The 12,981-nt window shown below is 34.5% G+C and overlaps 1 long non-coding RNA gene across 5 annotated transcripts in view; it reads right to left on the minus strand.

The window, feature by feature from the left end:
- Positions 1–12,244, minus strand: part of LOC105483471 (uncharacterized) — a 277,589-nt gene extending 265,345 nt beyond the window's left edge. For all 5 annotated transcript variants that reach the window (XR_011622713.1, XR_003018404.2, XR_011622714.1 and 2 more), the window contains exon 1: positions 12,139–12,244. This is a non-coding gene — a long non-coding RNA (uncharacterized lncRNA). The remainder of the gene's footprint in view (positions 1–12,138) is intronic.
- Positions 12,245–12,981: the final 737 nt, after the last annotated feature.

A 12,981-nucleotide genomic window follows, 5' to 3' on the forward strand; every position in this document is an offset into this window, starting at 1 on the left:
GTGCCGGTGCCTTTTTTCCAACATCTTGTGCTCATTTTGTGTCTCTGTGTCGCATTTTCTTAATTCTCACAATATTTGAAAGCGTTTTGTATTTTCCTCCCTGTTATGGTGATCTGTTATCATTGATCTTTGACGTTACTGTTGTAATTGTTTTGAGGGAGCCACATCCACACTTCTACAAGATGATAAACTTAAACTATAATGGTGTGTGTGTTCTAACTAACTTCCTCTCTGACCAGTCATTCTTCCATCTCTCTCCCTCTCCATGGGCCTCCATATTCCCTGAGACACAACAATATTGAAACTAAACCAGTTAATAACACTTCAATGGCCTCCAGTTGTTCAAGTGAAAGAAAAGTCACATGTCTCCTGCTTTACATCGAAAGCTAGAAATGATTAGTCTTAGTGAGAAAGACATGTTGAAAGTCAAGACAGGTAGAAGGCTAGGCCTTCTTAAATTGAGAAGCAACTTCAGCAAAGTCTCAGGATACAAAATTAATGTGCGAAAATCGCTACCCTTCCTATACACCAACAACAGGCAAGCAGAGAGCCAAATCATGAATGAACTCCCATTCATAATTGCTGCAAAAAGAGTAAACTATCTAGGAATACAGGTAACTAGGGAGATGAAAGATTTCTACAAGGAGAACCTCTAACCACTGTTCAAAGAAATCAGTGATGAATCCAACAAATGGAAAAAAAACATTTCATGCTCATGGATAGGCAGAATCAACATCATGAAAATGGCCATATTGCCCAAAGCAATTTATATATTCAACGCTATTCCCGTTAAACTACCAATGGCATTCATTACAGAACTAGAGAAAACTCTTTTAAAATTCACATGGAACCAAAAAAGAACCTGAAAATCCAAGGTAATCCTAAGCAAAAAGAACAAAGCTAGAGGCATCACACTACCTGACTTCACACCACACTAAAGGGATACAGTAACCACAACAGCGTGCTACTGGTCCAAAAACAGACACATAAACCAATAGAAAAGAAGAGAAAACCAGGAAATAAGACTGCATACCTACAACTATCTGATCTTTAACAAACCTGACAAAAACAAACATTGGGAAAAGAATTCCTATTAAATAAATAGTGCTGGGATAACTGGCTAGCCATATGTAGAGGAGGGAAATGGGACCCCTTCTTTGCACCATATACAAAAGTTACCTCAAGATGGATTAAAGACTTAAATGTAAAACTCAAAACTACAAAATATCCTGGAAGACAATCGACCCAATACCATTCAGGACATAGGCACAGGCAAAGATTTCATGACAAAGACACCAAAAGCAATTGCAACAACAGCAAAAATTGACAAATGGGATCTAATTAAAGTTAGGAGCATTTGCACAGCAAAACCATCAACAGAGTAAACAGACGACCTACAGAATAAGAGAATATTTTTGCAAACTAGGCATCTAACAATGGTCTAATACTCAGCATCTATAAGGAATTTAAACAGATTTCCAAGAAATAAACAAACAAAACAATTAAAAAGTGGGCGAAAATATATGAACAGACACTTTTCAAAAGAAGACATACCTGCAGACAACAATCAGATGAGAAAAAGCTCAACATCACTGATCATTAGAGAAATGCAAATTAAAACCACAATGAGATACCATCTCACACCTGTCGGAATGGCTATTACTATTATAAAAAGGCAAAAAATAATAGATGCTGGTAAGGTTGTGGAGAAAAAGGAACACTTACACTCTGTTGGTGGAAGTGTAAATTAGTTCAACCATTGTAAAAGACAGTGTGGTGATTCCTCAAAGACCTAAAGATGGAAATACCATTCGACCCAACATTCCCATTACTGGATATATATCCAAAGGAATAGAAATATTTTTATTATAAAGACACATGCATGTGTATGTTCATTGCAGCACTATTCACTATAGCAAAGACATGGAATCAACGTAAACGCCCACCAATGATAGGCTGGATAAAGAAAATGTGGTACTTATATACCATGAAATAATATGCAGCCATGAAAAAGAATGAGATCATGTCTTTTACAGGGACGTGGATGGAGCTGGAGGCCACTATCCTTAGCAAACGAGCACAGTAATAGAAAATCAAATACAGCATGTTTTCACTTATAAGTGTGGGCTAAATTCACATGGACACATAGAGGGAAACGATACACATTGGGGCCTATCAAAGAGCAGAGGTTAGGAGGAGGTAAAGGATCAGGAAAAATAAGTAATGGATACTAGACTTAACACATGGGTGATGAAATAATCTGTACAATAAATCCCCATGACACACGGTTGCCTATATAACAAAACTGCACATCCTGCACATGTACCCATGAAACTAAAATAAAATTTAAAAATAAATAAATAAAATTAAAAGAAACAAAAATAAGGAAAAATTATGGAAAAGAAATCCCTAGTTTGACCTGGAATATCTTAATATTTTTCTTTATAAAAATCTGACGCTTATCTATAGGATGAAATTCTAGTGGTAGATGGAACACTGAAGAACAATAAGTGGTGCAATACAGAGAAATTTGACCTGGGAAAGAAAAGAAATTCCATAATGATTGTAGATTCACCAGAATCTTTTATTTCCCTCTCTTCACCATTAGTCCTTAGGTCACTTTTTGGACTTGGAAGAGTCCCAGATACCTCACAGATATATTTTCATTTATAATCTTGATTTCTATTCAAATTATCAAATGTCAAGACTCTTACAGTGGCCCTAGCCTACATTTTCAAGTTTCTAAGAACACATAAAATGAGAGCCAGATTTCTGTTTCTAATGTAAAATGTCAACTTCTCTCCGAGGGACCAGAGTCTATTGGTCCTTAACATTTTATCTTACTTGCACTTATTTTCTTTTACTTTAAATATTTTACTTTCACTTTACTTTTTTCTCCTACTTCCACTTACTTTCCACATTTCGATGAATCAAACTAAAGGTAATAAAATGAATATCTAGTAAGGCTAAAGCTACATGGGATCCTTAATTTAAAGAATAATTTTCTTAATTATTTTACCAAGAGTTAAATAATTTTCTTAATTATTTTACCACGAGTTACATGACAAACTTAAGAATGGCATTATTTTGACAGTAGCAACAACTCAAAGGACAAAAGAAAATATTATAATGCTAGTACCCTCTGATGATACTATGGAAGTTCAGAAATTTACAATTTAAAAATGCCAAGCTACTTTAACAATATGAAAGTCATTTTATTCATAATTTCACTGATTCACTCAATTTTAACTACATTATTTGGCTGATTTAGTAAAATAACAAACAAAAATGTTAATAACAGTGCCATTTGAGAGTTACCTGTCATGAGTGATGAAATTACTCCAAATTCTAACAATACATATAGCAAATGATATGTTTGCATGGGTATTGGCCTGAGTATTTTGGCTTACATTTCAACTTTTGTAATAGCTGCAGCAAAAATTAGATGGTCTAAAAATTTTTTTTAAGGCAGAATGTCATCCTAAATGAACAAAAGTTTGGGTATTTGGACACTCCCTGAAAGCAGAACACAGACGAGTGTTCAAATACAAACTTTGTCATTTGTATTCATTGGTTTTTAATATACACTTCTATTCAGCTTTTTCTTAATTAGGGATTTGGGTATAACTATGCTCTTTAGGACTTTCTCCGTCTACCTGCTTGGCATAATATCCTGAGACCAACTGTGGGAAAAAATCCATGATGGAGAACTGATAAAGCAATCCCTGGATGTTCAGAAACAATTTGGTTGTTTCTGGCTTATAAAACTCAGGAACTACTTTAATAAGAAGTAGAGGGTAGAAAGTGTGGAAAGCTTGTATATGTACCAAAATTGTGGATTGATAAACCAAAAAAATGATATTTTAGGCAAAGAGACATTTTGGATGAATATGTAAACAAGAGAGTTAAAGTAATATTTAAATGAGAAGCTGAAGCAGAAAAAATAATCAAAACAAAAAAATGAATTAAAAGTGCAAATAAAGGGAAGGTACTAGGACTGAAAATCCCAAGAGTAAGGTAGCTAAACCTAAGTCAGAACAGTCAGAAGTACACTAGAGGAAAGTAAGAGAGTGATATGGTTTGGCTGTGTCCCCACCCAAATCTCATCTTGAATTGCCACAATTCCCATGTGTTGTAGGAAGGACTCAGTGGGAGGTAACTGAATCATGGGGGCACATCTTTCCTGTGCTGTTCTCATGATGGTGAATAAAATCTCAAGAGATCTGATTGTTTTATAAAGGGGAGTTTCCCTGCACAAGTTCTCTTCTCTTGTCTGCCACCACGTGAAATGTGCCTTTCACCTTCTGCCATGTGAAATGTGCCTTTCACTTTCTGCCATGATTGTGAGTCCTCTTCAGCCATGTGGAACTGAGAGTTTATTAAACCTCTTTCTTTTGTAAATTGCCCAGTCTCATATCTTTATTCACAGCATGAAAATGGACTAATACAGAGACATTAAAAAGAGGTAAAAGAATCAAATGATGATTTTATTTTATTGCAGCTTGAGTTTCCATCCCAAGGTCAGCTCATTATCTTGGGATGACTAATAGAATTAGTGACTAATTTCATAGTGACTATGAATTAGTGACTAATTTTATTTACATGGAATTTGTAACATCCTCTCCTCTCCTTTCTTTCTTGAAATAACTCTTTGAAAAAGAGAAAACAGGAAATGGAAAATTAGCATTTCTTGATGGCATATGATGAGCCAGGGCAGGTGCCTCATTGTCAACATATTATCTCCTTTAGTGCTTATACTAAAGAATGGTCAGGATGCTTTACAGCAGTCTGTTAAGTTTGGAGGTACACTGTACTGAGATTCTCAAGAAAGCCAATTCCTCATTAGATGAAAGAAGTAAACAATCATTTACCTGGATGCTTACAGTATGATGAGTAAGAACATCCATTTCATTCCTGGAGTAAAATTAAAGAGAGGAGACGTGTAATCTGATGAACCCTATCTTTAGAAATAAAAGTTAGTAGCAGAAATGTAATACGGATTACCAGACAGTGAGAAAACAAAAGAGTTAGCATCTCTCAATGTGGAACAACTATAAAAAATAACATTTCTTAAACTTTCTGTGTTTCCACAGCCTATTTTATTTGTGATTTCCAATCTACTGTCATAAAGTTATTGGCCTTAAAGCAAAACATGGTATTATACTTTTAGTCATAAAATAGATCGGTCACTGGAGAAACTGCATCTTGCGGTTGCAGGTTGAGAAATGACATCCCCAAAGGATATTTGAGATTTTGTTTGCTACAACCCAAAGGGAAGAAGGAAGGAAGGAAGGAAGGAAAGAAGGGAAGGAGGGAAGGAAGAAAGAGAGAAAGAGAGAGAGAGAGAGAGAGAAAGAAAGAAAGAAAGAACGAAAGAAAAAGAAAGAAAGAAAGAAAAGGAAAGAACGAAAGAACGAAAGAACGAAAGAAAGAAAGAAAGAAAGAAAGAAAGAAAGAAAGAAGAAAAGAAAATAAATTAAGGACAAGAGGAACATAAAAAGTGAGATTTCTATCGCTATCTCATCAGTGCTCAAATCCCTGAATTGGCTATAGGGCCTACAAAAATTCATTTGGGAAGATTCTCCATTCCTCTTTCCAAAGGATAGGAAGGTTGGGGAGGATACTTCTGTTATTCCATCACAGTAAAAGAAGATGAATTACTGCCATCCAAAATTGAAAATGCATGATTGATTTTTCATAGAAACTTTTTAGTATGCAGTGTTAGGTTTGTGGCATTATTGACACGGTACGCTACTTTGTATGCAGTGTGATTACTGAGCTGACCTTGGGACGGAAACTCAAGCTGCAACACCATGCTTGTCCTTTTAGAATATAGGCTGATCATGAAATGGAGATTGTCTGCACTTATTTTCAGGAAAGAAAGGGACTGTACTGAGGTTTCTGTAATCCAGAATAGTTTAAACATAGAAAATGTTTCAGAGGAAGGCAATCAAAATGATGAATGAGCTAGAGTATTTTATTTATGTGAAAATATAAACGAGGCATAAATTATACAAAAGAAACTTGCTGGGGTAAAAAAAACAACTTTGGAAAATTGTGTGATGGTCCACAGAATGTAGAAAGCACAAACATCAAGGCTAGAGAAATAATTTACTAGGTTTCAAGGGTTACTAGTACAGATAATGAGAATAATTTAAAAGTAAAACAAAAGCTGCCTCCTCTATTTAAAAAATAGCTGAAAAACTACACTAACTTGAATGTGGTCTAGGATCCAAAGCAGAAGTCTTAGGAGTAGAGTCTAACATTATATAATACTCATGCTAAAGGAGGTAAAACTGCCTACCTAGGGGCCAATAACAATTCATCGACATTTCCTAGATATGTTTTTTGACTCATCAGCATCATATTCTTTTATGAATAATAAGCTCAACTAATTTGTTGTCAATTCTTTCCACTATTGGAAAAGTCTGTTGGGTACATTAATGTTTGAATGACAAGCAGCTTGTGCTCTTCTCTGGGCATCTAAAAAATTCACCAGATGCATCATGAGCAATTTAAAAGCCATAATTGGCTTACTTCCAATGACAAATGAATAGCAGCTTCACACATCCTTAAGAGTTTCCAATGTTGTTCATTAGAAATATAATGAGAGCCACATACGTAATTTTAAATTTCTTAGTAGCTACATTTTAAAAAGTAAAACAAAGAGGTAAGATTTATTTTAATAATACATTTAATTTAACCCAATATATGGAAAGTATTATAGTTACAATTTGTGGCACTAGCCATATTTTAAGTCCCGAGTAGGTACATGTAGCCAATGTATTTTGTTGTACAGCAAAGGAACTAAGAGAACAGTAGAGGCATAATTTGGGGGAAGAAAAAAAAGCATAGGTCAGTGAAGAGACTTTTTTTTTTCTTTTTACTTAAGGTAATGCACATAATGATTGGATTGTGCTCTCTGTAAGTGACTTCACTGAGAAGGGAAAGGAGGACTTGGTCCTGTGTATGAGGTGAGGTGAGAATATCATCAAAATAAGAATGAACCTCTGTTTGCAATGAAGAAGTAGAGCAATTTGGTAATAAAATGATTGCCTTTATATCCCCTCTAAGGATCAATAAAATTATATCAAAACATAATTTTAAAAATCTTCATGGTTGGCAATTGCAATGATATTAAAATGCTGTGAGAAGAAAAGCATGTTGTGATGAAAGTTATACATAAAATGATCAAGAAAAACACTTAAATTTAGCACTTAAAAACATTTTGAGGAAGTTAAAGTTGCCCAGATTCAGAGTGCCACTTACAGATCATCATCCAGAAATATGCCAACAATATATTCCTTTGTTCACTAAAAATATCCTTAGTATTTACTATAAACCCAGAGCTTTTCTAGCCTGGGGTCCAATAGAAACAAGAATAGGTAAAATCCATGCTTGATAGGAGCAAATATTCTAAGGTACCTACATTTGTCTACCAAAGCTTTTTAAATGGCTTCTAAAGAACTTTCTTCATTCTTTACCAACTAATATGATCTAGAGTTTGGTCTTATAAGGAAACATATTCAATCTGATTGCCAAACTCAAGAAGTCTGGAATCTGTTTTATCTCTCTCTGAATCTGCCTCAGTACATATCAGACTGCCTTATACATTATTTAATGATGGTATTGAGTTGAATCAAACTGAATTAAATCAAATTGAATTTAATTGAACAAAATAGCTATTGCATTGTTAAAAGTACCAACTCATAAAGTAGAAATATCACCATTAAAAATGAATACCAAAACCAGATAAAGACTATTGTAGGGAACGGAAAGTACAAACCAATATCTTTCATTAACAGAGATGCAAAAATCATCAAGAGACTATTAGCACATTAAATCCAACAATGTATAAAAAGAATCACACACCATGACTGAGATTTATCACAGGTATATAAAATTGGCAGTATGTGTCATAATTAATTAATGTAAACAATGATATAAACAGGCTACAGAAGAAAATAAATATGATTACATCAGTTGATTCAGAAAAAAACATCTCAGCATCCAAAATCAATTCATGGTAAAGACTTTCAGCAAACTAGGAAGATAGGGGAACTTTCTCAATGCAATAAAGAACATCTATAAAGAACCTACAGCTAACATCATACTCAGTGGTGAGAAACCAGATGCATTTCCATTTGGAACAGCTTCTCTTTAACATTGTGCTAGAAGTCCTAGCTAACACAATAAGACAAAAAGTAAAAATAAAATGTATACAGACTGTGAAACAAGAAATAAAATTGTCTTTGTTTACAGATTACATAATTATCTATGTATTAAACTCCAAAGAATCAACAAAAATCCCTAGGAGCAAGCAAACGACTATAGTAAGAATGCAGGATACAAAGTTAATATACAAAGTCGTTTGCTTTTCTACATACCAACAATAAACAATAGGAATTTTAAATGAAAAATACAATACCATTTACATTGGCACTGAAGATAATAATTCACTCAGGCAGAAACCTAATAAAATATATACAGGATCTATACAAGAAAAACTACAAACCTTTCATCAAAAACACAAAGGAATATCTGAAAAAAAAAAAAAAATAGAGATATACCATACTCATGGATACTTAATCTCTAGATTAAAGCAATCCCAATCAAAATTTCAAGTTACCTTGTAGATATCAACAAACTCATTCCAAATTCTATATGAAAAGATGAAAGACCCAGAACACCCAACACTATGTTGAAGGAGAACAAATTAGCAAACAAATTCTATCTGACATCAAGACTAAGTATAAACTGCTGTAATCCAGACAGTATAATATTGGCAGTAGACACATAGATTAGAATAAAGAACCCCAAAATAGACTATCACAAACATAGCCAACTGATCTTTGACAAAGGAACAAAATCAGTTACATGAAAAAAAAAAAAAAAAGATAGTCTTTTCAACAAGTGGTACTGGAACAACTGGACATCCATGTAAAGAAAAGAATCTAGATATGAAACTTAACTGCTTTCACAAAAATTAACTTAAAATAGATTGCAAACGAAATGTAAAATGCAAAACTATAAAGATTTTGAAGATAATACCGGAGAAAATCAAGACAATCTTTGATGATGAGTTTCTATATATATCAAAAGCATAAATTACAGAAAAAATTAAAAATTGACTGTTAAAATTGAAAACTGCTCTGTGAAAGACATTGTTAATAGAATAAAATTACAAGCCACATACTGTGAGAAAATTATCACAAAACACATATCTGATAGAGGACTTGTATTCAAAATACAAAAAGAACTCTTAAAACTCAACAATAAGAACTCAAACAATTCCAAAAAAAGGTGGTCATATAACCTGAATATATTGACAAATGGGATGCAATTAAAGAGCTTCTGCACAGCAAAAGAAACTATCATCATAGCAAACAGGCAACCTACAGAGTGAGAGAAAAGTTTTGCAATCTACCCATCTGACAAAGGTCTAATATCCAGAATTTACAAGGAACTTAAACAAATTTACAAGAATAAAAAAAAAACCCTATTGAAAAGTGGGCAAAGGATATGAAGAGACACTTTTCAAAAGAAGGCATTTACATGACCAACAAACATATGAATAAAAATCTCAACATCACTGATCATTAGAGAAATGCAAATCAAAACCCACAATGAGATACCATCTCATGCCAGTCAGAATGGCAATTATTAAAAAGTCTAGAAACAATAGATGCTGGCGAGGCTGTGGAGAAATAAGGATGCTTTTACACTGTTGGTGGGAATGTAAATTAGTTCAACCATTGTGGAAGATAGTATGGTGTTTCTTCAAGAATCTAGAACCAGAAATACCATTTGACCCAACAATCCCATTACTGGGTATATACCCAAAGGAATATAAATCATTCTACTATAAAGACACATGCATATGTATGTTTATTGCAACACTATTTACAATAATAAAGACATGGAACCAACCCAAATGCCCATCAGTGATAGACTGGATAAAGGAAATGTTGTACATATACACCATGGAATACTACGCAGTCAAAAAAGGAATGAGACCATGTCCTTTGCAGGGACATGGATGAAGCTGGAAACCACCATCCTGAGCAAACTAACACAGGAACAAAAAACCAAACACCGAATGTTGTCACTCACAGGTGGAAATTGAACAATGAGAACACATGGACACAGGGAGGAAAGAAACACACACCAGGGCCTATTGGGAAGTTGGGGGGAAGGGGGGAAACATAGATTATGGGTCACTAGGTGCAGCAAACCACCATGGCACACATATATCTGTATAACAAACCTGCACGTTCTTCACATGCATCCTGGAACTTAAAGTAAAATAAAACAAAATAAAAACAATAAGAACTCATACAATCCAACAAAAAAAGTCAAATGACCTGAACATACACCTCATAAAAAAAAGACATACAAATGGCAAATAACCATATGAAAAGACGTGCAACATCATTTTTCATTAAATAATTGCAAATTAAACAATGAGATACCGTTATACACCTATTAAAGTGACTAAAATCCAAACATCTGACAATTACAAATGCCGACAATGAAGCACAGCAAAAGAAACTCTCACTCATTGCTGGTGGGAATGCAAGATGGTACAGCCACTTTGGAAGACAGTTTGGCACATTCTTACAAAGCTAAACATAGTCTTATCATATGATCAGGCTCCCAGTTATTTATCCAATTCACTTGAAAACTTATGTACACAAAAATACCTGTACCCAAATGTTTATAACAGCTTTACTTATAACTACCCAAAGTGGAACCAACCAAGATGTTTTCCAATAAGTGAATGGATAAGCAAATTAGGACATCCAAACAATGGAACAGTATTCAGTGATAAAAGGAAATGATCTATCAAGCCACAAAAAGGCAGGTCATGGTTAAATGCAAGCTACATTTAAATGCATGTGAATACATATTGCAAGCAACAGAAGCTAGCCTGAAAATGCTACATGGTGTATGATTTCAATTATATCATATTCTGGCAAGGGCAAACTATAGAGACAAAAATATCAATGGTTGCCATAGCTTACGCCATTAAGGCAAGAGCGGGAGGAATGAATAGGTGAAGCACAGTGCTCAAAACATACACACATACACGCACACACACACAAACTCACAATAATTAGGGTATGTCAAAGTGCCACAGGAGCCAACTGAAAGAGCTCTCAATGCCCAAAGCTGGGACAATTGGAACAATAAAATAAAAGTAGTATTGGATAAAATAAATATCCATGAGTCCTTATGGATATAAAAAATTAAATAAACTAGTAAATGGGAGAGAAGAAACAAATCTATCCAGAAGAATTCCAAAAAACCTTTCTAGACATTTCACCCTAAAATAGGGGAAGCATAACTCCCAGATCCTTAAGTCTTGGAAGCACATAGTAACTTTCTGCCAAAGAATACAGTATGGAAGAAAGGGGATAAGAAAAACAGTGAAGAAAACTGACAAACACTACATCAGCCATCAAAATCAACATCAATAGTCATAAATGCTGTAAATCGTACATACCCCGGATATAACGTGATTAAAAATTATACTTTGTCTTTATGATCTTTCTCCACAAAATCCATAACTCTAGTACAATAGTGAGAAAAGCATGAAATTCTAATAGAAAGGCATCCCAACAATGTACATGACCAGCACTTCTCAAAACTAACAAGATCATCAAAAACAAGGAAAATGTGATAAATTATCACAGCCAAAAGGGAACTAAGGACTCATGACCCTAGAGTAGAAAAGAAACATTAGGTAAAACCTAAAAAAAAAATCAGAATAAATTATGGACATCAGTTAATAATATATCAATACTGGTTCATTAATTTTAACAAACTGTACTAATGTACGATGTTAGCAATAAGGGAAACTGTTGTGAGACTGAAGGGTAGAGGAAGGATATATGCAAATTCTCCCTACTATCTGCTCCATCTTTCTGTAAATTTAAAACTTTTAGAAAAAATAAAGTCAATTAGCCAGACTCAGTGGTTCATGCTTGTAATCCCAGCGCTCTGTGAGGCAGAGGCGGGTTGATCACCTAAGGTCAGGAGTTCGAGACCAATCTGATGAATGTGGCAAAATCACCTCTCTACTAAAAATATAAAAAATTGGCCGGGTGTGGTGGCTCATGCCTGTAATCCCGCTACCTGGGAGGCCGAGGCAGGAGAATCGCTTGAATCCAGGAGGTAGAGGTCGCAGTAAGCTGAGATCAGGCCATTGCACTCCAGCCTGGGCCACAAGAGTGAAACTCTGTCTCAAAAAATAATAAATAAATAAAGTCAATTAATAATATCAATATTCTGACTAACTCATGATATAGTTTAATATATAAGTAAGATCAAGTTTTGGAACCCATATAACTGAGAGCCAGTCTAGGGATCTTAATGATGTCCACAAAAATGCAGTGCCAAGAAGATCCAGCCTAAAGGAACTTGCCATCATTACTCATTTATTATAAAATCTATAATACTACAATTTTCTATGATACCAGTGCTTGTCAGAATATGAAGTACTTACATCTCCATCTTAGTCCTGCAACCTCATCTAGTAATTACCCTAATTCTTTCTTCTCATCTTGAAAGATTTCTCTCTCTCATGAAATCATTTTCCATTCATTCTTCAATCCATAATAATCTGGGATCGGCCCCAAATCACTCCCATGGTCAATAATGGCCTACCTATTGCCAAAATCAATGGTCCCTCACCCATTATCTTATTTTACTTTTCAGAAGTGTTAGACACATTATTTATTCCTTCCTTTTTTAACACGTGCTTCTTTTGTATTCATCCCATCTTGGGGTGTGTGTTTGTGTGTGTGTGTGTGTGTGTGTAAATAAAGGGGGAAAGAGAGAGAGGGAGACAGAGATTCCTGTTCTGTCCTTAAATGTTATTGTCCATAAAGTGCAGTTTAGCAAGTTCTTTTCACTCTGTTACTCTCTCCATGTGACCGCCTTAATTCCCAGCACTTCAGTAACTACTATATGTTAATG

Source organism: Macaca nemestrina, chromosome 4 (genome assembly GCF_043159975.1).
Source record: "Macaca nemestrina isolate mMacNem1 chromosome 4, mMacNem.hap1, whole genome shotgun sequence".
In the NCBI taxonomy this organism is placed as follows: Eukaryota; Metazoa; Chordata; class Mammalia; order Primates; family Cercopithecidae; genus Macaca; species Macaca nemestrina.